We start from the raw sequence: 23,369 nt of genomic DNA, 5'->3' as shown, positions 1-23,369 counted from the left end.
GTTGGCCAAGGTGGAATATCCTTTTTATTTGGGCTGCTTCTAGGACATTTTGGGTGGATTTTGAACGGTATGTGGGCGGGACGTTTTTTGCAGGACCTGGCAACCCTGCGCTGTTGCCCGGGATGCTGAAATGCTCCGGAACAGATCTGGATCCACTATGGCCAAAAGACTTGTATGCCCCCCCCCCCCCCCCTTAAATAAATTCTATGGCAGAATAAAGAATAAATTCATGCATTATCATTCAACTTGAACATGTGTTTTTACAGTATAGAGTGGCGAAGTCACGCCCCTTCCGGTAGGGCTCATGGGACCTATGAGATCGAAAAATATGAATGGGTGTCAATGGAGAGAAAATAATTATTTTCTGGTCCCGGTCTTTATATGCCCTGGATTACACATATGTTGTTTGTGGATTTAAAGGATAATTTTTCATGCAAAGAGTTCGACCGTTTATTGTGCCATTGTTCAGATAAAGGCTGTAGAGAAAACACAACGAGAAAGACTACACGGCTCGTATGTGACGTCACGCTCCCTGCGACTGGCGTGGAGAAGACCGACAATCTTCCCATCGGCATCACTGAAATTCTGCACGTGCCCCGACTTATAATGGTTTTCACCTCTTTCGATGCTTTTATCCTCCCCTTGGAAAAAGCGGTGAAGTGGGGCAGAGAGATCGCCATCTCTGTGCCGAGTTCCAAGGGCGGGTGTGGTGACGTATATCATATGCGTTGAGAGCAGCGAAGAGCTGTAGTTCACAAAGCGGCCTCACATAAAACCTAAAATAATCTAACTTCTTCACGAACATTTTTAGTTTTGTTTGCATGAAAAATTATCATTTAAATCCACAAACAACATATGTGTAATCCAGGGCATATAAAGACTGGGACCAGAAAATAATTATTTTCTCTCCATTGACACCCATTCATATTTTTCGATCTCATAGGTCCCATGAGCCCTACCGGAAGGGGCGTGACTTCGCCACTCTATAGCGTGGTGGAGGGCTGACGTATGTTGCCCAACCCGGAAGTGAGCGTCGCCCTGGTTTCCCTTGACAAAAAGCCAACGGGTTTTTCCATTGGATTTTGGATTATTGCAGAAAAATTAGCATCTTTGAAGCACCTCCTCAAAAACTGAAAATAAATAAATAAATAAAAAGATCTGTGCTCCAAAGAACGAAATGTAAACCAATGCATTCTGAATAATAATAATAATAATAATACATTTAATTTAGAGGCGCCTTTCAAGACACCCAAGGTCACTTTACAGAGCATATAGTCATCATTCAAAACTATGTAAAACAGACTAGGAATAAAAGAAAAACAGAGGTTAAACATGAAGAATAATAATAATTAATAACACTCAAAGACGCCTACAGTGAAGGGGGGACCTCACTAACCACCACCAATGAGTAGCACCCACTTGGGTGATGAATGGGAGTGTTTCTCCGATTTTTCCATGCTACACAGAACGAAATGTAAACCCATGCAAATAAAGACTTCATGTTCATAATCATTTAAATATCATTAATCTCCTGAGTGTGTCGAGTGGTATTCTATTTTTTTCAACGGGGCTGCATCCAGTCACTTGACCGTCATGGTTGCTATGGTGGTTGCTATCGACCGCCCCCTCTAATCCTTACATGGTTCTAAAAACCACGCGGCAAAGGAGCTGCCGTCCATTGTGTTGTTTTTGTCGTAAACTAGGGTCAGATGGTTAAAAAATAGACAGATATTCCAAGGTATCCTTAAAAGGCAGCTTGGATGTTTTTATTTTGTGCAGTTTAGACTTCTTCTATAACCTATTTTTGAAAGCAAAACACCAAGCTCATTGATTTAACGAGGCAGGGTTATTTGAAACAATTTATTGAATAAATATTTATGAGAGGTCATTCCTTCTCCTGAGTTTGCTTCCTATTTATGTCTAGTGTACACCCCTACTGTCAACAAGCATCACCCCCCCCCCCCCCCCCTCCCCATATGGATTTGGAGAATTGCTGCCACGTCCCGGTGGTGGAGGTATCATATATATGAAAGAGGGCATTCAATTATACTACAATGATCAATTAGGAGGCCGAAGCCCTAAAGGAAGTGATGCAATAGGTGACTGAGTCGACAACATTTAAGTAAGCCTTGGGGTCTCTTATATATCAAAGGGGGTCTCAAAGGACGCATATACGCTTCAACCTGTGGCTTACAGGAAATGACTCAGCAAGTGCTCCATCTTGTTGCACCCACCCAGCGGCTCGCTTGCAAGATTTTGGCCTGAAGTTCTTCCCAGACCTACACCGTAGCCATCCAACCTGCATATCGGAGAATCAGGCCTCTCTTTAATAATGACAAAAAGTTATGAGAGGAATACACATGAACTTTTGTTGTCTCATAAGCGGCGTGGTGTCGGCTGCTTTTGACCTTTTGACCCCAGACTTCTGAGGGAATAGCTGAATCAATTCATTAGTCAATCAGAAGGATGTACATATCTTCCCGGTGTCGTAAGAGGGCGGAAAAAGGTGTCCTTCAACATCTACGCTTCCAGGCGATTGCAATGGTGCCACACATGAGCATATTCGAACATGTTTAATGGTAGTAATTAGCTGTTGAAATTGGAGGCCTTAATCAATAATGAGCAGCTATTGATTTACTTTCCGATAGAAATTTGGGACAAATGACATATTATTTAGCATCTACACGTTGAGCTGAGTCCAATGACACCAAGCATGACACTCTAGCAAATGTATTTTACATGGTACATATGGTCTAGGACATGATCTCGGTGTGGCAAGAGGGCAAGCTTGATCTCATTGGACTCAGCTTAACGTGTAGATGCTAAATAACATGTAATTTGTCAAGAATCTCCATCGGGAAGCAAATCAATAGCTGGTCATTATTGATAAAGGCCCCCAAAATCGACAGCTAATTACTACCCCGAAACATATTCAAATATGATCATGTGTGGCACTGTTGCAATCGCCTCGAAACGTAGATGTCAAAGGACACCTTGTTTGCCCCCTTACGCCTCCGGGAAGATATTTTCATACTTCTAATGGATTGATTCATATTTTAAGGTTCTCGGAATGAGACTTTAGGCGGCTGCAGCAGAAGTGTTGAGACGAAAGATGATATCAAGACATTTATAGAATATTCCGATTCACATTATGATTCTTCGTCATAACTATCCGACCAAACATCCTTCACATTCACCGAGCGAAGATTATGAAAGTCCAGGCCCCCCTCCATCTCGTTGCACCTGCACCCAGCGGCTCGCTTGTATGATTTTGGCCTGAAGTTCTTCCCAGACCTAGCCATCCAACATGCATATCTTAGAATCAGGCCTCTCTTTAATAGTGACAAAAAGTTATGAGAGAAATACACATGAACTTTTTGTTACCTCATAAGCGGCGTGGTGCCGGCTCCTTTTGACCTTTTGACCCCAGACTTCAAAAACGTGGCCACAGGCCAGCTGTGTCTACGCACCTTAAGCCACAAATGTACACATCCATCCCACAAAAAATGGGGACTAGAAACTAATCTCTGTCTTATGTACATTTACTGTACTGATGGAGGTCACGCCCCTTTTCCGGCCTTTTCGAGATAGCTAGGGATACTGAAATGTTTACACACATTTCCCGGGGCCCAGAGAACGACATATCCGAGATTTGGAATTGTAGCCCTTAGAGAAAAAAAGTTTTCCCAAATGGACTGTCATTTGGACAAAGCCCCTCAGAAGTGTTGCCTGCAAGACCTAATGGTCCAGAATGTGGTGGAAAAACAGTTTTTGAGATAGGAAGGTCGTACCGCCCTGAAATTTGAATACCTTATTCTAGGGCCTAACTGGGACCCCCGCACCGAAACTTGGCCCGGTCGGAACCCGAGTGCAGGAAGTGGGGGCCTGGACTTTCATAATCTTCGCTCAGTGAATGTGAAGGATGTTTGGTCGGATAGTTATGACGAAGAATCATAATGTGAATCGGAATATTCTATAAATGTCTTGATATCATCTTTCGTCTCAACACTTCTGCTGCAGCCGCCTCAAGTCTCACTCCGAGAACCTTAAAATATGAATCAATCCATTAGAAGTATGAAAATATCTTCCCGGAGGCGTAAGGGGGAAAACAAGGTGTCCTTTGACATCTACGTTTCGAGGCGATGCCACACATGATCATATTTGAATATGTTTCGGGGTAGTAATTAGCTGTCGATTTTGGGGGCCTTTATCAATAATGACCAGCTATAGATTTGCTTCCCGATGGAGATTCTTGACAAATTACATGTTATTTAGCATCTACGTGTTAAGCTGAGTCCAATGAGATCAAGCTTGCCCTCTTGCCACACCGAGATCATGTCCTAGACCATATGTACCATGTAAAATACATTTGCTAGAGTGTCATGCTTGGTGTCATTGGACTCAGCTCAACGTGTAGATGCTAAATAATATGTCATTTGTCACAAATTTCTATCGGAAAGTAAATCAATAGCTGCTCATTATTGATTAAGGCCTCCAATTTCAACAGCTAATTACTACCATTAAACATGTTCGAATATGCTCATGTGTGGCACCATTGCAATCGCCTGGAAGCGTAGATGTTGAAGGACACCTTTTTCCGCCCTCTTACCGGGAAGATATTTACATACTTCTGATTGACTAATGAATTGATTCAGCTATTCCCTCAGAAGTCTGGGGTCAAAAGGTCAAAAGCAGCCGACACCACGCCGCTTATGAGACAACAAAAGTTCATGTGTATTCCTCTCATAACTTTTTGTCATTATTAAAGAGAGGCCTGATTCTCCGATATGCAGGTTGGATGGCTACGGTGTAGGTCTGGGAAGAACTTCAGGCCAAAATCTTGCAAGCGAGCCGCTGGGTGGGTGCAACAAGATGGAGCACTTGCTGAGTCATTTCCTGTAAGCCACAGGTTGAAGGGTATATGCGTCCTTTGAGACCCCCTTTGATATATAAGAGACCCCAAGGCTTACTTAAATGTTGTCGACTCAGTCACCTATTGCATCACTTCCTTTAGGGCTTCGGCCTCCTAATTGATCATTGTAGTATAATTGAATGCCCTCTTTCATATATATGATACCTCCACCACCGGGACGTGGCAGCAATTCTCCAAATCCATATGGGGAGGGGGGGGGGGGGGGGGTGATGCTTGTTGACAGTAGGGGTGTACACTAGACATAAATAGGAAGCAAACTCAGGAGAAGGAATGACCTCTCATAAATATTTATTCAATAAATTGTTTCAAATAACCCTGCCTCGTTAAATCAATGAGCTTGGTGTTTTGCTTTCAAAAATAGGTTATAGAAGAAGTCTAAACTGCACAAAATAAAAACATCCAAGCTGCCTTTTAAGGATACCTTGGAATATCTGTCTATTTTTTAACCATCTGACCCTAGTTTACGACAAAAACAACACAATGGACGGCAGCTCCTTTGCCGCGTGGTTTTTAGAACCATTTAAGGATTAGAGGGGGCGGTCGATAGCAACCACCATAGCAACCATGACGGTCAAGTGACTGGATGCAGCCCCGTTGAAAAAAATAGAATACCACTCGACACACTCAGGAGATTAATGATATTTAAATGATTATGAACATGAAGTCTTTATTTGCATGGGTTTACATTTCGTTCTGTGTAGCATGGAAAAATCGGAGAAACACTCCCATTCATCACCCAAGTGGGTGCTACTCATTGGTGGTGGTTAGTGAGGTCCCCCCTTCACTGTAGGCGTCTTTGAGTGTTATTAATTATTATTATTCTTCATGTTTAACCTCTGTTTTTCTTTTATTCCTAGTCTGTTTTACATAGTTTTGAATGATGACTATATGCTCTGTAAAGTGACCTTGGGTGTCTTGAAAGGCGCCTCTAAATTAAATGTATTATTATTATTATTATTATTCAGAATGCATTGGTTTACATTTCGTTCTTTGGAGCACAGATCTTTTTATTTATTTATTTATTTTCAGTTTTTGAGGAGGTGCTTCAAAGATGCTAATTTTTCTGCAATAATCCAAAATCCAATGGAAAAACCCGTTGGCTTTTTGTCAAGGGAAACCAGGGCGACGCTCACTTCCGGGTTGGGCAACATACGTCAGCCCTCCACCACGCTATAGAGTGGCGAAGTCACGCCCCTTCCGGTAGGGCTCATGGGACCTATGAGATCGAAAAATATGAATGGGTGTCAATGGAGAGAAAATAATTATTTTCTGGTCCCAGTCTTTATATGCCCTGGATTACACATATGTTGTTTGTGGATTTAAATGATAATTTTTCATGCAAACAAAACTAAAAATGTTCGTGAAGAAGTTAGATTATTTTAGGTTTTATGTGAGGCCGCTTTGTGAACTACAGCTCTTCGCTGCTCTCAACGCATATGATATACGTCACCACACCCGCCCTTGGAACTCGGCACAGAGATGGCGATCTCTCTGCCCCACTTCACCGCTTTTTCCAAGGGGAGGATAAAAGCATCGAAAGAGGTGAAAACCATTATAAGTCGGGGCACGTGCAGAATTTCAGTGATGCCGATGGGAAGATTGTCGGTCTTCTCCACGCCAGTCGCAGGGAGCGTGACGTCACATACGAGCCGTGTAGTCTTTCTCGTTGTGTTTTCTCTACAGCCTTTATCTGAACAATGGCACAATAAACGGTCGAACTCTTTGCATGAAAAATTATCCTTTAAATCCACAAACAACATATGTGTAATCCAGGGCATATAAAGACCGGGACCAGAAAATAATTATTTTCTCTCCATTGACACCCATTCATATTTTTCGATCTCATAGGTCCCATGAGCCCTACCGGAAGGGGCGTGACTTCGCCACTCTATACTGTAAAAACACATGTTCAAGTTGAATGATAATGCATGAATTTATTCTTTATTCTGCCATAGAATTTATTTAAGGGGGGGGGGGGGGGGGCATACAAGTCTTTTGGCCATAGTGGATCCAGATCTGTTCCGGAGCATTTCAGCATCCCGGGCAACAGCGCAGGGTTGCCAGGTCCTGCAAAAAACGTCCCGCCCACATACCGTTCAAAATCCACCCAAAATGTCCTAGAAGCAGCCCAAATAAAAAGGATATTCCACCTTGGCCAACGTTTTGAATGTAATAATAATTGAGGGAATATCTGCAGCGAAATGCATTGTGTGTGTGTGTGTGTGTGTGTGTGTGTGTGTGTGTGTGTGTGTGTGTGTGTGTGTGTGTTAGGGATGTGTCGGTCGCGACTGATTCGTTACAACGAACGAATCCCGAACGTGAACGACAAGAACTGGTTCCCCAAAACAAGAAGAACTGGTTCTTTGATTCTTTTTTTTTAACATAAACCAAACATATGGTTACGTAAATAAAATATACAAACGAAGAGAGCTCCGTCTCCCCGCGACTTCCATTGATTGAGTCTACAACTTTCTCAAAGATTCAGCCAATGAGAGGTAGCAATGGTGTTGGAATGGCACCTGGGTAAACCAATGACAAGGCGGTACCGTCGAATGTGCGCGCTTTCTCTGTCTGACGTATCTTGGGTCATACCATTCGACTCATATATCCCCCTACATTTTTTCGGAAATAGACTTGACCTCCATCTGTTTATTGGATAAACGCATTTCCCAATCCCAGGAGTCTTTGCTCCATTCTACGTCAATTTAAGAACAAACAAAGAAATTAAACTGCAGTTTGTATTTTTTATTTATGACCATGCAAGTTCTGTAATGCCTGAACAATGAAGAATTAAATGTAAAGTAAAATAAAATTATAAATGTAAAACCATGAATGAAATATAGAGTAAGCAAGTGGTATAAATATTGGTGGGACGTTCGACATACTATATAGCAGGCATCTCCAAACGGCGGACTGCGGTCTTGACGGTCCTATCGGGACCCACGACCAATTAAAAAAATATATATATATAAAAAAAAGTTTTTTTATTTTTTATTTTTTTTAAGATGTAATCTGACGTAACGAACGAATCAAAACGAACGAATCAAATAAACGAATCGTTATAGTGAACTGAACTGAAAGAACTAGTTCCCGGAAAAGAATAATTTTGCCCATCCCTAGTGTGTGTGTGTGTGTGTGTGTGTGTGTGTGTGTGTGTGTGTGTGCTAGTTTAGCGAAAGCAGCGTCCTTAGCAACCTGACGTCATTGAAACATGCGAGCGAGCCGATAAAATCTTCCTAATAACTATAAAACTAAAGATCAGACGTAATCACTGACTAAAGATTATGCAAGTAAAAAGTATATTTCTCGCTAGAAATGTTATTAGAAACAAGTTCAACGGTGATTCGGTCCTAAAATAGACCTATTGCATTTCCCATTCGATTAATAAAGAAACCAATCCCGAGATATCCCCGGACCCATGCAAGTGAACGGAGCGTTCCACGGCATTGAGAAGACCCGTGTAATAAAGACCCATAATATTTCTGTTTATGGCATAGATTTCTCCTCAGATTAGGCTAATTTATGATAATGATAAAATAAAAGTAAAAACGCTCGGGCAGAGAATCTAAACACTGACTGGAACTACTTAGCAGGTGTCTGTAGCCTATATCAGGAGATAATACACACCCTGCAGCCAATCAGAATACGAGTATTCCCCCAGACTGTGGTATAAACAATAAACAAGAGTTATAATCAACCCCTACGCATCAATATTAATGATAACCCATTATTATACGGTATGACTTCTAGATGTCACGTCCGCTCGCGACACTGGACTTGCGAGGCATCGACGCGGACTTCCATTCACATAGCCAAAAACAAGACAATAGATCTATGGCTAGATCAAAACATCAAGACATACAATTCAGATTAAGATTAAGCAGCTACCCTTTTTTCTTTTGCGCTTTGCCTGAGCAGCGCACCTGCATTTAATAGCCTATATCCGTGAATTGTCACAATTTCTCAGAATCAAAGGTGAAAGTAGAAACGGGTGGCCTAAAGCTGTCATATTGTTCACAATTTTTAACAATAAATGTACTGTACGGAGCTCCTTAAGGGACACTAGGGAGAACGCTCCCGCACAGAACCTTAGTTTGGAAGTCGTGCTGGTGACACGACAAATACTTCCAATTGAAATACATGGGTTTGAAATTTGTGCTTTAAAACACGAAAATTTTGAAAATACGTGATCCTGAACACGTTTCAATAGATTAAATAACGTGACAGTGTCACGACTTTTCGTGAGACCGGGTTGCTGAGGCCCTATGCTGGATTATGCTAAACATATGTAGGTTGCCATTCGTTCTACATCTGCTGGACGATTTTTTGCTTATTGACTTTCCATCCAACCAAACCAGCGTCCTGGATACTCTTAAGAGAGTGTTCAGCGAGATCGGAGTTCCCTTATCTGAAGAGAAAACAGAGGGGCCAGTTACCGCAATCGAATTTCTAGGGATTCGCCTAGACTCGGATAGGATGCAAGCATCCCTCCCGGACGAGAAACTACAGAGGATCAGATCGTTTCTCGATGCGTTTATAACGTCTGCTGGAGTCACTAAACGTGAAATGCTCTCGCTCCTAGGCCACCTCAATTTCGCTATGCGTATTATACCACAAGGGCGCTCGTTCATCTCTCGCCTCCTAGATCTGGCACATTCGGTCCCAAAACTGAACGACGTGATACACCTCAACGAAGGCTGCAGGTCCGATCTCAAATTCTGGTCGTTCCTCATCGCTAACTGGAACGGAATTTCCTTCTTCTATAACGACACGCCTGAATCATCTGATTCTCTCGAACTATTCACCGATGCGGCCCCCTCGGTCGGGTTCGGGGGTTTCTTCCAAGGGCAATGGTTCGCTGGGAGATGGCCGGTCGAATTCCGCACATTCGCCCTCGGGTCAGAGTCGTCTGCGTTGTTCGAGCTCTACCCTATAGGCTCTGTGCACAACTCTAGAAGCGAACTTCCGGTGTCGCCAGGTGTCGGCATACTAGTTTCCGGTCTACTTCCCGTATCAGTTACACGGCAACTATAAATAGTAAAAAGATGGAAAACCAGACCAAACAACGGAAATTTAATGTTAGAAGACTAAACAAGCTTCAACGGAGTGAAGGCGGATCAAACCAACACTGCTGTGTACCGTTGTGCTCAGCTTCCAGCCGGTATAATGGCAGTTTAAGTTTCCACCGCTTCCCAAAAAACCCGATTCTTCGGGCGCAGTGGATACAGAAGATCAGGAGGACGGGGTTTGAAGTCATCAACCACACGAAGGTGTGCAGTCGGCATTTCGACAACAAGTTGATCACATCAACTGGAAAAGGGTCCTTTTGCCCAACTCAGTCTCTTCTTTATTCAACTGGAACAACTTCATCGCGAGGCAAACACGGGCTGGTGTGTGGGAGCGAAGAGAGAGACCGGCGAGTCCCGAGCCTTGCTCCGACCCCGAAGAGCCTGAGCTACCCGTTCCGATGGTCTTAGACCATGAGTACAGTGCTACTAGTACAGTGTGTGTTGACCGTGAGCACTACAGTGCTATACAGAAAGAGGCATTTTAATGGAGTTTGAGGCAATGTGAAGCTGGTGTGTTTGTGTCTGTATGCGGCTCGCGTGCCTGCACTGTGTTGGGGGCGTGGTGGGCGCTCTCGGCTGGAGCTTTCTGCGTGTTGTGGTGGCTGACGAGGAAAGTGCGCTTGTGTGTACATTTGTGCTGTTTTTTTTAAAATATACATGTTTGTATTGATTATTTGATTAAACATATGACCTCAGCTAAATCCCCCCACGGACACTGTTATAAAAGAAACGGGCGTATAACGGTTTGTTTATAACGGTTTGTTTATCGCTAGCTTTAACATACACTCAAGCTGTGAGGCTTCTCTGATTACTTCATGGACCTGTGGCACGATGCTCTGATAATCACCTCCGATGTTCCCTTATCTTTGTTAGAAACTAAAAAATGGCCACACGTTAGTACAGTTAGTACAACAACGGACAGTTAAGTGTTTTAAATACAGAGAAAAATGTTGTCGCTAACAAATGTTCACTAAAAAGCCGGTAGTCTGTTACCGACCCTCAAAGTTAGGCAAATAACTTGAAATATAGAGCTTAAATCCTTTTTTGCCGCTTGCTTGTAGGTGCAAGGGAACTAGCACCAACAATGCGGTGAACATCGTTAACATTTATTGTCGGTAGGTCTTGGAGACATCTAGAAAAGCCAGACATGTTCACGCTATGGACTGGGTCAGTAAGTAGACCGGAAACTAGAATGCCGACACCGTCAGTTGACTTCCGGGTTCTAGTGCACAGAGCCTATTGTGGCAGCTAGCGTTCTGTGGGGCCAAGCATGGTGGCGTAAACGTATCACCATGTTTTGCGATAACGAAGCAGTGGTGGCAATCATTAATAAAAAGCGATCTGCATGCCCCATTATCATGTCCATGCTCAGACGTCTCACATGGCAGTCCGTCACTCTCAATTTCATCATTAATGCTGAGCATATACCTGGTCACCATAATAGTCTTGCTGATTCTCTCTCTCGTTTCCGTTTCCAGGAATTCAGACGTCTATGCCCCCAACCCGGTATCACGCAATTGCGTGCTCCTGCGCACGAACGTTAATCTATTGAAGCGTGTTCCCGAGCACGATAGTCCGACTTTTTGCGTGTTACACAAAACGAAATGTAAACCAATGCATTCTGAATGGGAGTGTTCTAAGACAATTAACGTGCTCCACAAAACGGTACGAGAGAGAGAGAAAGAGAGAGCGGGAGGGACAGAGAGAGAGAGAGAGAGAGCGAGAGAGAGAGAGAGAGAGGCTTCAGAAAGGGTGTGCGCAGATAGTACAGTGCACCCTAGTTATGTTTATGCCAAAACCTATATATATAATTAGGCTGTGGAAATTGCAATAAGGTAAGAACACAACTTCGCACGTTGAGCACACAGCCGTGTGACTCGTTTATTTTGTAAAAAAGAAAACCGGAAAACAAAGCGTGCTGAAGGTAAACAAATCCAGCATGGTCTGTCACGTCATGAGACGCACGTAATCCTTTGGGACCGCGATCCCTGAACCACCAAGAACGTAAATGACATGCAGTAAACAACAACACAATTGAAAGAACAACACATAACGAAATACTGTAGGTGAATTATGTTACGGTCACTACAAGGCTATAATTATATTATTTAGCGTGTAATGAGACAATCTATAGCCAAATTGTCGAAGATGCCCGAGAGTCTTCGGGGATATCAGCATGGGAAATCGGCGAATCAGACCCATGAAGGGGGGGGGGGGGGGGGGGGACACGTTAGTTGAAGGGGGGGGGGGGGGGGGGGGGACACGTTTGTTGAGGGGGGGGGAGACACGTTTGTAGGGGGGGGGGGGGGGGCACGCTCGACAACGAGAGTTGGTTTTTATTGAACGCTCGACAACGAGAGTTGGTTTTTATTGAACGAGACTTCAACACGGAACAGCTGCACGAAACGATGGTCACGTCACTCTCGGTGACGGTGTCGACAATAATGAACACACGAACAATGTTAAAAGAACAACACACAACCACATAACATCCCGAACCCATTAACCCCACTTAATCCTAACAACAAAACAAGTTAACAAAAGCCCCATTTGTCAACTGAGAACCCCAATTCCCAGAATCCCCCGCGGCTCCGGAACACGGCGTAGCTTATATTAATCTTTATTATCTGAATGGGAAATGCAATATTTTAGGACAGATACACCATTAAACGCGTTTCTAATGACATTTCTAGCGAGAAATGTACATTTTCCTTACATAATCTTCAGTCAGTGAATGTGTATGATCTTTATTAATCTTTATTATCTGAATGGGAAATGCAATATTTTAGGACAGATACACCATTAAACGCGTTTCTAATGACTTTTCTAGCGAGAAATGTACATTTTCCTTACATAATCTTCAGTCAGTGAATGTGTATGATCTTTATTAATCTTTATTATCTGAATGGGAAATGCAATATTTTAGGACCGATTCACCGTTAAACGTGTTTCTAATAACATTTCTAGCGAGAAATATACTTTTTACTTGCATAATCTTCAGTCAGTGATTGTGTCTGATCTTTAGTTTTATAGTTATTAGGATTTGATCGGCTCGCTCGCATGTTTCAACGACGTCAGGTTGCTTTCGCTAAACTAGCAGCTCACGTGCTTCCTGCGTTTGTGTTATTAAACTGTTACTTTATGTAACTTTTAATGATATCATCTTGTTAGAAACACGTATATCTGAGAGCCAACCCAGTCGCCAAAAGCATACGTTGACAGTGTACTTTTCGTGAACACTGGATTACGTCGCATTTCAACATAAAATAGCGTGTTATACACACACACACACGCACACGCACAGACACACACACACAAGCACACACAAGCACACACACGCACGCACAGACACACAGACACAGACACACACACACACGCACACACGCACACGGTGCATTTCGCTGCTAAAACAACAACAAAAAAATATTCCCTCAAATATTATTACTTTCAAAACGTTGGGCAAAATGGCCAATAATATCATTTTTTATTTGGGATGCTTCTAGGACATTTTGGGTGGATTTTGAACGGTATGTGGGGGGCACGTTTTTTGCAGGACCTGGCAACCCTGCGCTGTTGCCCGAGATCTGGATCCACCCCGGCGTGGTGCCGTGTCCTTTTGACCTTTTGACCCCAGACTTCTGGGGGAATAGCTGAATCAATTCATTAGTCAATCAGAAGCATGTAAATATCGTCCCGGTGGCGTAAGAGGACGAACAAGGTGTCCTTCAACATCTACGCTTCCAGGAGATTGCAACGGTGCCACACATGAGCATATTCGAACATGTTTAATGGTAGTAATTAGCTGTCGAAATTGGAGGCCTTAATCAATACTGAGCAGCTATTGATTTGCTTCCCGATAAAGATTTGTCACAAATGACATGTTATTTAGCATCTACACGTTGAGCTGAGTCCAATGACACCAAGAACGACACTCTACCTAATGGTAACATGTGTTTTACATGGTACACCTAGGTCTAGGACATGATCTCGGTGTAGCAAGAGGCCGAGCTTGATCTCATTGGACTCAGCTTAACGTGTAGATGCTAATTAACATGTAATTTGTCAAAAATCTCCATCGGGAAGCAAATCTATAGCTGGTCATTATTGATAAAGGCCTCCAAAATCGACAGCTAATTACTACCCCCGAAACATATTCAAATATGATCATGTGTGGCACTGTTGCAATCGTCTCGAAACGTAGATGTCAAAGGACACCTTGTTTGCTCTGTTGCACCACCGGGAAGATATTCTCATACTTCTAATGGATTGATTCATATTTTAAGGTTCTCGGAGTGAGACTTTAAGTGGCTGCAAGTGTTGAGACGAAAGATTATATCAAGAGATTTATAGAATATTCCCATTCACATTATGATTCTTCGTCGTAACATCCGACCAAACATCCTTTACATTCACAGAGCGAAGATTATGAAAGTCCAGGCTCAGCAAGTGCTCCATCTCGTTGCACCTGTACCCAGCGGCTCGCTTGCAAGATTTTGGCCTGAAGTTCTTCCCAGACCAACACCCTAGCCATCCAACATGCATATCTGAGAATCAGGCCTCTCTTTAATAATGACAAAAAGTTATGAGAGAAACACACATTAACTTTTTGTTATCTCATAAGCGGCGTGGTGCCGGCTCCTTTTGACCTTTTGACCCCCGACTTCAAAAACGTGGCCACAGGCCAGCTGTGTCTACACACCTTTAGCCACAAATGTACACCTCCATCCCACAAAAAATGGGGACTAGAAACTAACCTCTGTCTTATGTACATTTACTGTACTGTTGGTGGAAAAACAGTTTTTGAGATAGGAAGGTCCTACCGCCCTGAAATTTTAATACCTTATTCTAGGGCCTAACTGGGACCTCCGCACCGAAACTTGGCCCGGTCGGACTCCGAGGGCAGGAAGGGGGGGCCTGCCCTCGGGGTCTGACCGGGCCAAGTCTCTGGCAGGAAGGGCCCGAGACTAAGAGAGGCCTGATTCTCAGATATGCATGTTGGATGGCTAGGGTGTAGGTCTGGGAAGAACTTCAGGCCAAAATCTTGCAAGCGAGCCGCTGGGTGCAGGTGCAACGAGATGGAGCACTTGCTGAGCCTGGACTTTCATAATCTTCGCTCTGTGAATGTCAAGGATGTTTGGTCGGATGTTACGTCGAAGAATCATAATGTGAATGGGAATATTCTATAAATCTCTTGATATCATCTTTCGTCTCAACACTTCTGCTGCAGCCACTTAAAGTCTCACTCCGAGAACCTTAAAATATGAATCAATCCATTAGAAGTATGAAAATATCTTCCCGGTAGTGCAACAGAGCAAACAAGGTGTCCTTTGACATCTACGTTTCGAGACGATTGCAACAGTGCCACACATGATCATATTTGAATATGTTTCGGGGTAGTAATTAGCTGTCGATTTTGGAGGCCTTTATCAATAATGACCAGCTATAGATTTGCTTCCCGATGGAGATTTTTGACAAATTGCATGTTAATTAGCATCTACACGTTAAGCTGAGTCCAATGAGATCAAGCTCGGCCTCTTGCTACACCGAGATCATGTCCTAGACCTAGGTGTACCATGTAAAATACATGTTACCATTAGCTAGAGTGTCGTTCTTGGTGTCATTGGACTCAGCTCAACGTGTAGATGCTAAATAACATGTCATTTGTGACAAATCTTTATCGGGAAGCAAATCAATAGCTGCTCAGTATTGATTAAGGCCTCCAATTTCGACAGCTAATTACTACCATTAAACATGTTCGAATATGCTCATGTGTGGCACCGTTGCAATCTCCTGGAAGCGTAGATGTTGAAGGACACCTTGTTCGTCCTCTTACGCCACCGGGACGATATTTACATGCTTCTGATTGACTAATGAATTGATTCAGCTATTCCCCCAGAAGTCTGGGGTCAAAAGGTCAAAAGGAGACGGCACCACGCCGGGGTGGATCCAGATCTCGGGCAACAGCGCAGGGTTGCCAGGTCCTGCAAAAAAACGTGCCCCCCACATACCGTTCAAAATCCACCCAAAATGTCCTAGAAGCATCCCAAATAAAAAATGATATTATTGGCCATTTTGGCCAACGTTTTGAAAGTAATAATATTTGAGGGAATATTTTTTTGTTGTTGTTTTAGCAGCAAAATGCACCGTGTGCGTGTGTGCGTGTGTGTGTGTGTGTGTGTGTGTGTGTGTGTGTGTGTGTGTGTGTGTGTCTGTGTCTGTGTCTGTGTCTGTGTGTCTGTGCGTGCGTGTGTGTGCTTGTGTGTGTGTGTCTGTGCGTGTGCGTGCGTGTGTGTGTGTATAACACGCTATTTTATGTTGAAATGCGACGTAATCCAGTGTTCACGAAAAGTACACTGTCAACGTATGCTTTTGGCGACTGGGTTGGCTCTCAGATATACGTGTTTCTAACAAGATGATATCATTAAAAGTTACATAAAGTAACAGTTTAATAACACAAACGCAGGAAGCACGTGAGCTGCTAGTTTAGCGAAAGCAACCTGACGTCGTTGAAACATGCGAGCGAGCCGATCAAATCCTAATAACTATAAAACTAAAGATCAGACACAATCACTGACTGAAGATTATGCAAGTAAAGAGTATATTTCTCGCTAGAAATGTTATTAGAAACACGTTTAACGGTGAATCGGTCCTAAAATATTGCATTTCCCATTCAGATAATAAAGATTAATAAAGATCATACACATTCACTGACTGAAGATTATGTAAGGAAAATGTACATTTCTCGCTAGAAAAGTCATTAGAAACGCGTTTAATGGTGTATCTGTCCTAAAATATTGCATTTCCCATTCAGATAATAAAGATTAATAAAGATCATACACATTCACTGACTGAAGATTATGTAAGGAAAATGTACATTTCTCGCTAGAAATGTCATTAGAAACGCGTTTAATGGTGTATCTGTCCTAAAATATTGCATTTCCCATTCAGATAATAAAGATTAATATTAAGCTACGCCGTGTTCCGGAGCCGCGGGGGATTCTGGGAATTGGGGTTCTCAGTTGACAAATGGGGCTTTTGTTAAATTGTTTTGTTGTTAGGATTAAGTGGGGTTAATGGGTTCGGGATGTTATGTGGTTGTGTGTTGTTCTTTTAACATTGTTCGTGTGTTCATTATTGTCGACACCGTCACCGAGAGTGACGTGACCATCGTTTCGTGCAGCTGTTCCGTGTTGAAGTCTCGTTCAATAAAAAACAACTCTCGTTGTCGAGCGTTCAATAAAAACCAACTCTCGTTGTCGAGCGTGCCCCCCCCCCTACAAACGTGTCTCCCCCCCCTCAACAAACGTGTCCCCCCCCCCCCCCCCCCCCCCCTCAACTAACGTGTCCCCCCCCCCCCCCTTCATGGGTCTGATTCGCCGATTTCCCATGCTGATATCCCCGAAGATTCTCGGGCATCTTCGACAATTTGGCTATAGATTGTCTCATTACACGCTAAATAATAGAATTATAGCCTTGTAGTGACCGTAACATAATTCACCTACAGTATTTCGTTATGTGTTGTTCTTTCAATTGTGTTGTTGTTTACTGCATGTCATTTACGTTCTTGGTGGTTCAGGGATCGCGGTCCCTAAGGATTACGTGCGTCTCATGACGTCACAGACCATGCTGGATTTGTTTACCTTCAGCACGCTTTGTTTTCCGGTCTTCTTTTTTACAAAATAAACGAGTCACACGGCTGTGTGCTCAACGTGCGAAGTTGTGTTCTTAACTTATTGCAATTTCCACAGCCTAATTATATATAGGTTTTGGCATAAACATAACTAGGGTGCACTGTACTATCTGCGCACACCCTTTCTGAAGCCTCTCTCTGCTCTCTCTCTCTCTCTGTCCCTCCCGCTCTCTCTTTCTCTCTCTCTCGTACCGTTTTGTGGAGCACGTTAATTGTCTTAGAACACTCCCATTCAGAATGCATTGGTTTACATTTCGTTTTGTGTAACACGCAAAAAGTCGGACTATCGTGCTCGGGAACACGCTTCAATAGATTAACGTTCGTGCGCAGGAGCACGCAATTGCGTGATACCGGGTTGATGCCCCGCAGCGAATACGGACCCAATAATCAGCCCACCCTTCCACGAACTCCGGCTGGATTAGGCAATAGGCTAAATTCGCTGCTAGACTCCGCAAGTGTTTTTATGGCAAAAGCTCTAGCGCCATCTACCCTCAAAGCTTATAGCTACGCGTGGTCCCTGTTTAATTTATTTTGCATTTCTATGCACGTTTCAGTTCTTCCAGTGTCGGTACCTATCGTCTGCGCTTTTATTGTCCACTGCTTCGAATCTCATAGACATAAATTGTCTACGATTCGGGGGAATATAGCTGGTATTCAATTTTATGCTAGATGCCAAGATCCCGGCTCTCCCAGTCTATTTTCGGCTCCCGCAATCCGTCTCTTATTGAAGGGCATGTATAAATCGGTGCCAAAAGTACCAGACAAACGCTCTCCTATCACTTTCGATATATTGAACAAATTAGTGTGCGCTCTTAGAGCTGGGAAATTCCATCCTTATTTTAACACATTACTTGAGACAGTGTTTCTCACAGCATTCTACGGGTTTATGCGTCCAGGGGAATATACGTCTCCTACTCAGACTTTTTCCCCTACACGGGGCCTGGCTTTCGCTGATGTCACCTTCTCTGCAAGGCATTTTTCCATCTTTTTAAAACGGTCCAAAAGCGATAGCCTAGGGGCAGGTGCTACTATTATCATTTCAAGAATCAACAACTCTCTCTGCCCTTACGCTTCCATGCTCCTTTACCTCAAGCTCCGGCAACGCACGCCTCACGAATCATCTCTGTTTATTTTGCCTAACGGCCGGCCAATGACTAAAGAGTGGTTCAGAGTCCATCTCGCGAAGGTGGTAGAAGGGCCTACCATCTTCCCTCTACACTGGCCACTCCTTCCGGATTGGAGCGGCAACTACAGCCGCTGAACAAGGGTTGCCGGACGCGTCTATCAAACGGCTGGGAAGGTGGTCTTCCACAGCCTACGAATCCTACATCCGGTCAAATTCAAGGTTCTTCCACCAAGCGCACACGATGCTCTCTAACGTCGGTCAAGGCAGGTTTAACACGTTTTCAACTGTAGCTGTTTCCATTCCAGGGTTAGTCTAGTCTTAGTGTCAAGCTGTCATTTTAGTTTATTCGTTTTAGTTTCGTCTATATTCTTTAGTGTTATCGAAATATATTGCACTATGTTGTACGTTGCGTCCCGTCTCGTTTTTTTTTTTTTTTTTTTTTCACGCGATAAAGGTTCGTGATGACGATATTTTGTCATTATTTTCGTTGCTAAAAGCAACACTATTGCAACTACTGGTGGTGGTGGTTATCTGGTACTAAATTCATAAAGCAAAATTCGGTTTCATAACTCAGGTTAACCTGCAGCAACCCCGGCGAGTGTGACCACGTCGGTGGATCATCTAGAAAACACTCTTGAGTTCGCTGTCACGTCAGTGGCGTACATAGGAAAAATAAAACTCAAGGTTGCAGCGGCAACCCCGGTGAGTGCGTTGACCACGTCGGCGGTGGTAACAACTCGGGCACTCGTGAGTACGACCACGTCGGTGGCACGTTATCTAATACTCATGGTTTGACTGCAGTAACCCCGGTGAGTGCGTTGCTCACGTCGGTGGGAACAACTCAAGCACTCGTGAGTTCGTTGCGCACGTCGGTGCGGTACAACACAGAACTCTACGTTCGTTGTAGCAACCCCGGTGAGTGCGTTGCCCACGTCAGTGGGAACAACTCAAGCACTCGTGAGTTCGTTGCGCACGTCGGTGCGGTACAACACAGAACTCCACGTTCGCTGCAGCAACCCTGGTAGTGCGTTGACCACGTCGGTGGGCACAACTCGGGCACATGCAAATTGAATTACCACGTCGGTGGCATAATACACTCTAGTGCAGGGCACTCGGAGTTCATTGAACACGTCGGTGTTCAACACGGAAGTACACAATATTTGCTGCAGCAACACCGGTGAGTGCGTGACCACGTCGGTGGCACAGCGAGGGCACTCGTGAGTTCGTTGACCACGTCGGTGTTCAACATGGAAGTTCACAATACTTGCTGCAACAACACCGGTGAGTGCGTGACCACGTTGGTGGCACATCAAGGGCACTCGTGAGTTCGTTGACCACATCGGTGGTTCAACGCGAAAGCACTCAGGTCACGCAGCGACCCCGGAGAGTGAATCGACCACGGCAGTTGGTACAGCACGAAAGCACTCGTGGCTCGTTGCGTAACAGCTGCAGAGTGCTCTAAATTTTAACTGATCTCGCTGAGGTATTTTAAGTCAACTGCTTTTACGTGATTCATCGATCTCGCTGACGGTTTTAAGCTTATCGTTTTACGGTATGTATGATTGACTCTTAATATGTCGTATATTGGGTATGCCTTTTATCTTCCAGAAGCAGTATAGATCCTTGTCCACTTCTTCTACTACGGGTATGTATGGTCTCATTACCCCCTTTCGCTATTCTATTTTTGGGGTCGGCTCCGCCCCTGCCAGTCCCGGCAGGACATGCCGAGTTATCACCTACTTCCGGCGTAGGCCTACGTCCTCTCTTTTGGGGAAGGCTCCGCCCCTGCTAGTCCTGGCAGGATACGCCGAGTCCGCACGTCACCCTGGATCAGTGACGGGGCTCATGCCAAAGATTTACCATGCAAAATATTCCCATGTCGTTATTTAAATAAATCCTGTTCATACTTATCAGTGATCGAGTCTTTATGGGAGAAATGTTAAGCTTGCTGGTAGTTCTACCATGAGGACTCAAATCACGCGCGGCTACCAATCACCAGCGGCTACCAATCACCAGCTACCAATCAGCTGCCTACACCTGCTCTATAAAGAGTAGTCTAACATATGTCTTTGCTGCTCAGGTCTTCGCTCAACGCACCTCCATCCACCCCACCACCACCAGGTCGGCCTCAGTCTACTTGTCCAGGGGAAGGCTCCGCCCCTGCTAGTCCTGGCAGGATACGCCGAGTCCGCACGTCACCCTGGATCAGTGACGGGGCTCATGCCAAAGATTTACCATGCAAAATATTCCCATGTCGTTATTTAAATAAATCCTGTTCATACTTATCAGTGATCGAGTCTTTATGGGAGAATTCAAAATGTGGTGTGGATCAGTATAGGAGCATTCTACTAAACACAACAGAAGCCAAAAACCGCAAGGAGGAGAGAGAGACCGCCATGTTGGATCCGTATAGCCTTTTATCCTCCAGCCAATCACACGCACCTGAGCAGAGACAAGGAAAACACCAATAACCCAATCTGCCCGTGGGCGGGGTTAGCTGGGCCGTCACAACAATACACTTTGAAGACGTGCTCAGGAGTGGTGGATAAGGCCGGACGGCGAGCCAGCAACTTCATGGTGGAGTCATTAGACGCAACATCCACATTCCTTTGCCTATGCTGATTGAGTGTGACATGCTGCCAGACGACCGTCACCAGATGCAGCCAGACATCATCCTCACCTCACAACACTTGGCAGACAAAATCCCAGTCCTGGACCCAGAAGCGTCCATCCTCCTTCTCCTCCGAAGAGACCTAATTCAGGTGCACAAAGTGCGAGAACAATGTAACGGGCCACACAAAGCACCGTTTGCCCAACGACTCGACCTGGGATGGGTGATTATCGGAGATGTGTGTCTGGGAAGAGCACACAAACCCACCACTGTCAGCATCTTCAGAACCAGTGTGCTGATAAGCGGGCGCCACTCCCTCCTCAGCCCATGCAACAGCAGCTTAACAGTCAGAGAGAAGATTGATAGTGCTGTGCCACCCCACACCTCTCCATGCGTGTCTCCTGCAACCAATGAAATAGACAGCCTGGGCAGAAACGTGTTTCAAAGAACACAGCGTGACGACCATGTTGGCCTTTCCATCGAAGATGAGTTGTTTCTTGACCTCATGGATAAGGAAGTCTACATGAACAACGCAAACTGCTGGGTAGCACCGCTGCCATTCAGGCCAAATAGGCCGCTTCTGCCCAACAACAGACAGCATGCTGTCAACCGTCTCGCCTCCCTCCGTCGCATGCTGGAGAAGAAAAGTGCCATGAAAGAAGAGTTCTTCAAATGCAAGCCATGTTTGACGCAGACCAAGCAGAGCCTGCTCCAGAGCTGAGGCCTCAACAAGAGTGCTGGTACCTACCAATATTCGGTGTTTATCACCCACAGAAAAAGGACCAGATACGGGTAGTGTTTGATTCCAGTGCGAAGCACGAAGGTACCTCCCTCAATGACGTCCTTCTCAGTGGGCCTGACATGAACAACACCTTACTGGGGGTCCTGTTGCGCTTCCGCAGAGAGCCTGTAGCAGTAACAGCCGATGTGCAGCAGATGTTCTACTGCTTCATTGTCCAGAAAGAGCATCGAGATTTTCTGAGATTTTTGTGGTTTGAAGATAACAACCCAACCAAACGCATCACTGAGTACCGGATGAAGGTTTTTGGCAACTCTCCTTCCCCTGCGGTAGCCATTTACAGCCTGAGAAAAGCATCCCTGCATGGAGAAAAGGAACACGGCAGCGAAGCCAGACAGTTTGTCATGAGAAACTTTAATGTTGATGATGGGCTATCCTCATTCCCCACTGAAGAAAAGGCCATTGCCGTCCTGCAAAGTACAAAATAAATGTTAGCAGAGTCAAGCATTAAGCTACAAAAAATAGCCTCTAACAGCCGCACTGTGATGGATGCCTTTCCGCCTGAGGAGCGGGCCAAAAACTTGGGACTCACCTGGAACTTGCAGTCAGACACATTCACTTTCCGTGTATCCAGAGAGAAGAAGCCATTTACTAGAAGGGGTATCCTGTCTACTGCAAATGGGCTTTATGACCCCCTGGGCTACGTGGCACCTGTCACAATTCAAGGAAAGGCCTTAGTCAGGGAGCTGTCTGCCGAACAAGCTGAATGGGATGCTCCCCAGCCAGCGCTAAAAGAGGAACAGTGGAAAATGTGGACCGACTCACTCCATGAGCTTGAGCAGCTTCAGATTGAAAGAACCTATGTGCCTGTTTCTTTGTGCTCCACCAAACATAGAGAACTCTGTGTCTTCTCTGATGCTTCCACTATGGCCATATCAGCAGTGGCCTATCTTAAAGCAACAGATGAAAATGGACACACTCACATTGGATTCGTCATGGGCAAGTCAAAGCTGGCACCTCATCCTCCACACACTGTACCACGGCTCAAACTTTGTGGTGCTGTCTTGGCTGTTGAAATGGCGAAGTGGAGTTAATCACAGAAGAACTCGACACAGACATCCACAAGGTCACATTCTACACAGACAGCCGAATCGTATTGGGCTACATCAACAACGATAACAGACGATTTTATGTATATGTA

This window comes from Gadus macrocephalus, chromosome 15, assembly GCF_031168955.1.
Source record: "Gadus macrocephalus chromosome 15, ASM3116895v1".
Lineage (NCBI taxonomy): Eukaryota > Metazoa > Chordata > Actinopteri > Gadiformes > Gadidae > Gadus > Gadus macrocephalus.
The sequence above is the reverse complement of the archived record's forward strand: the minus strand, read 5'-3'. Positions refer to the sequence as shown.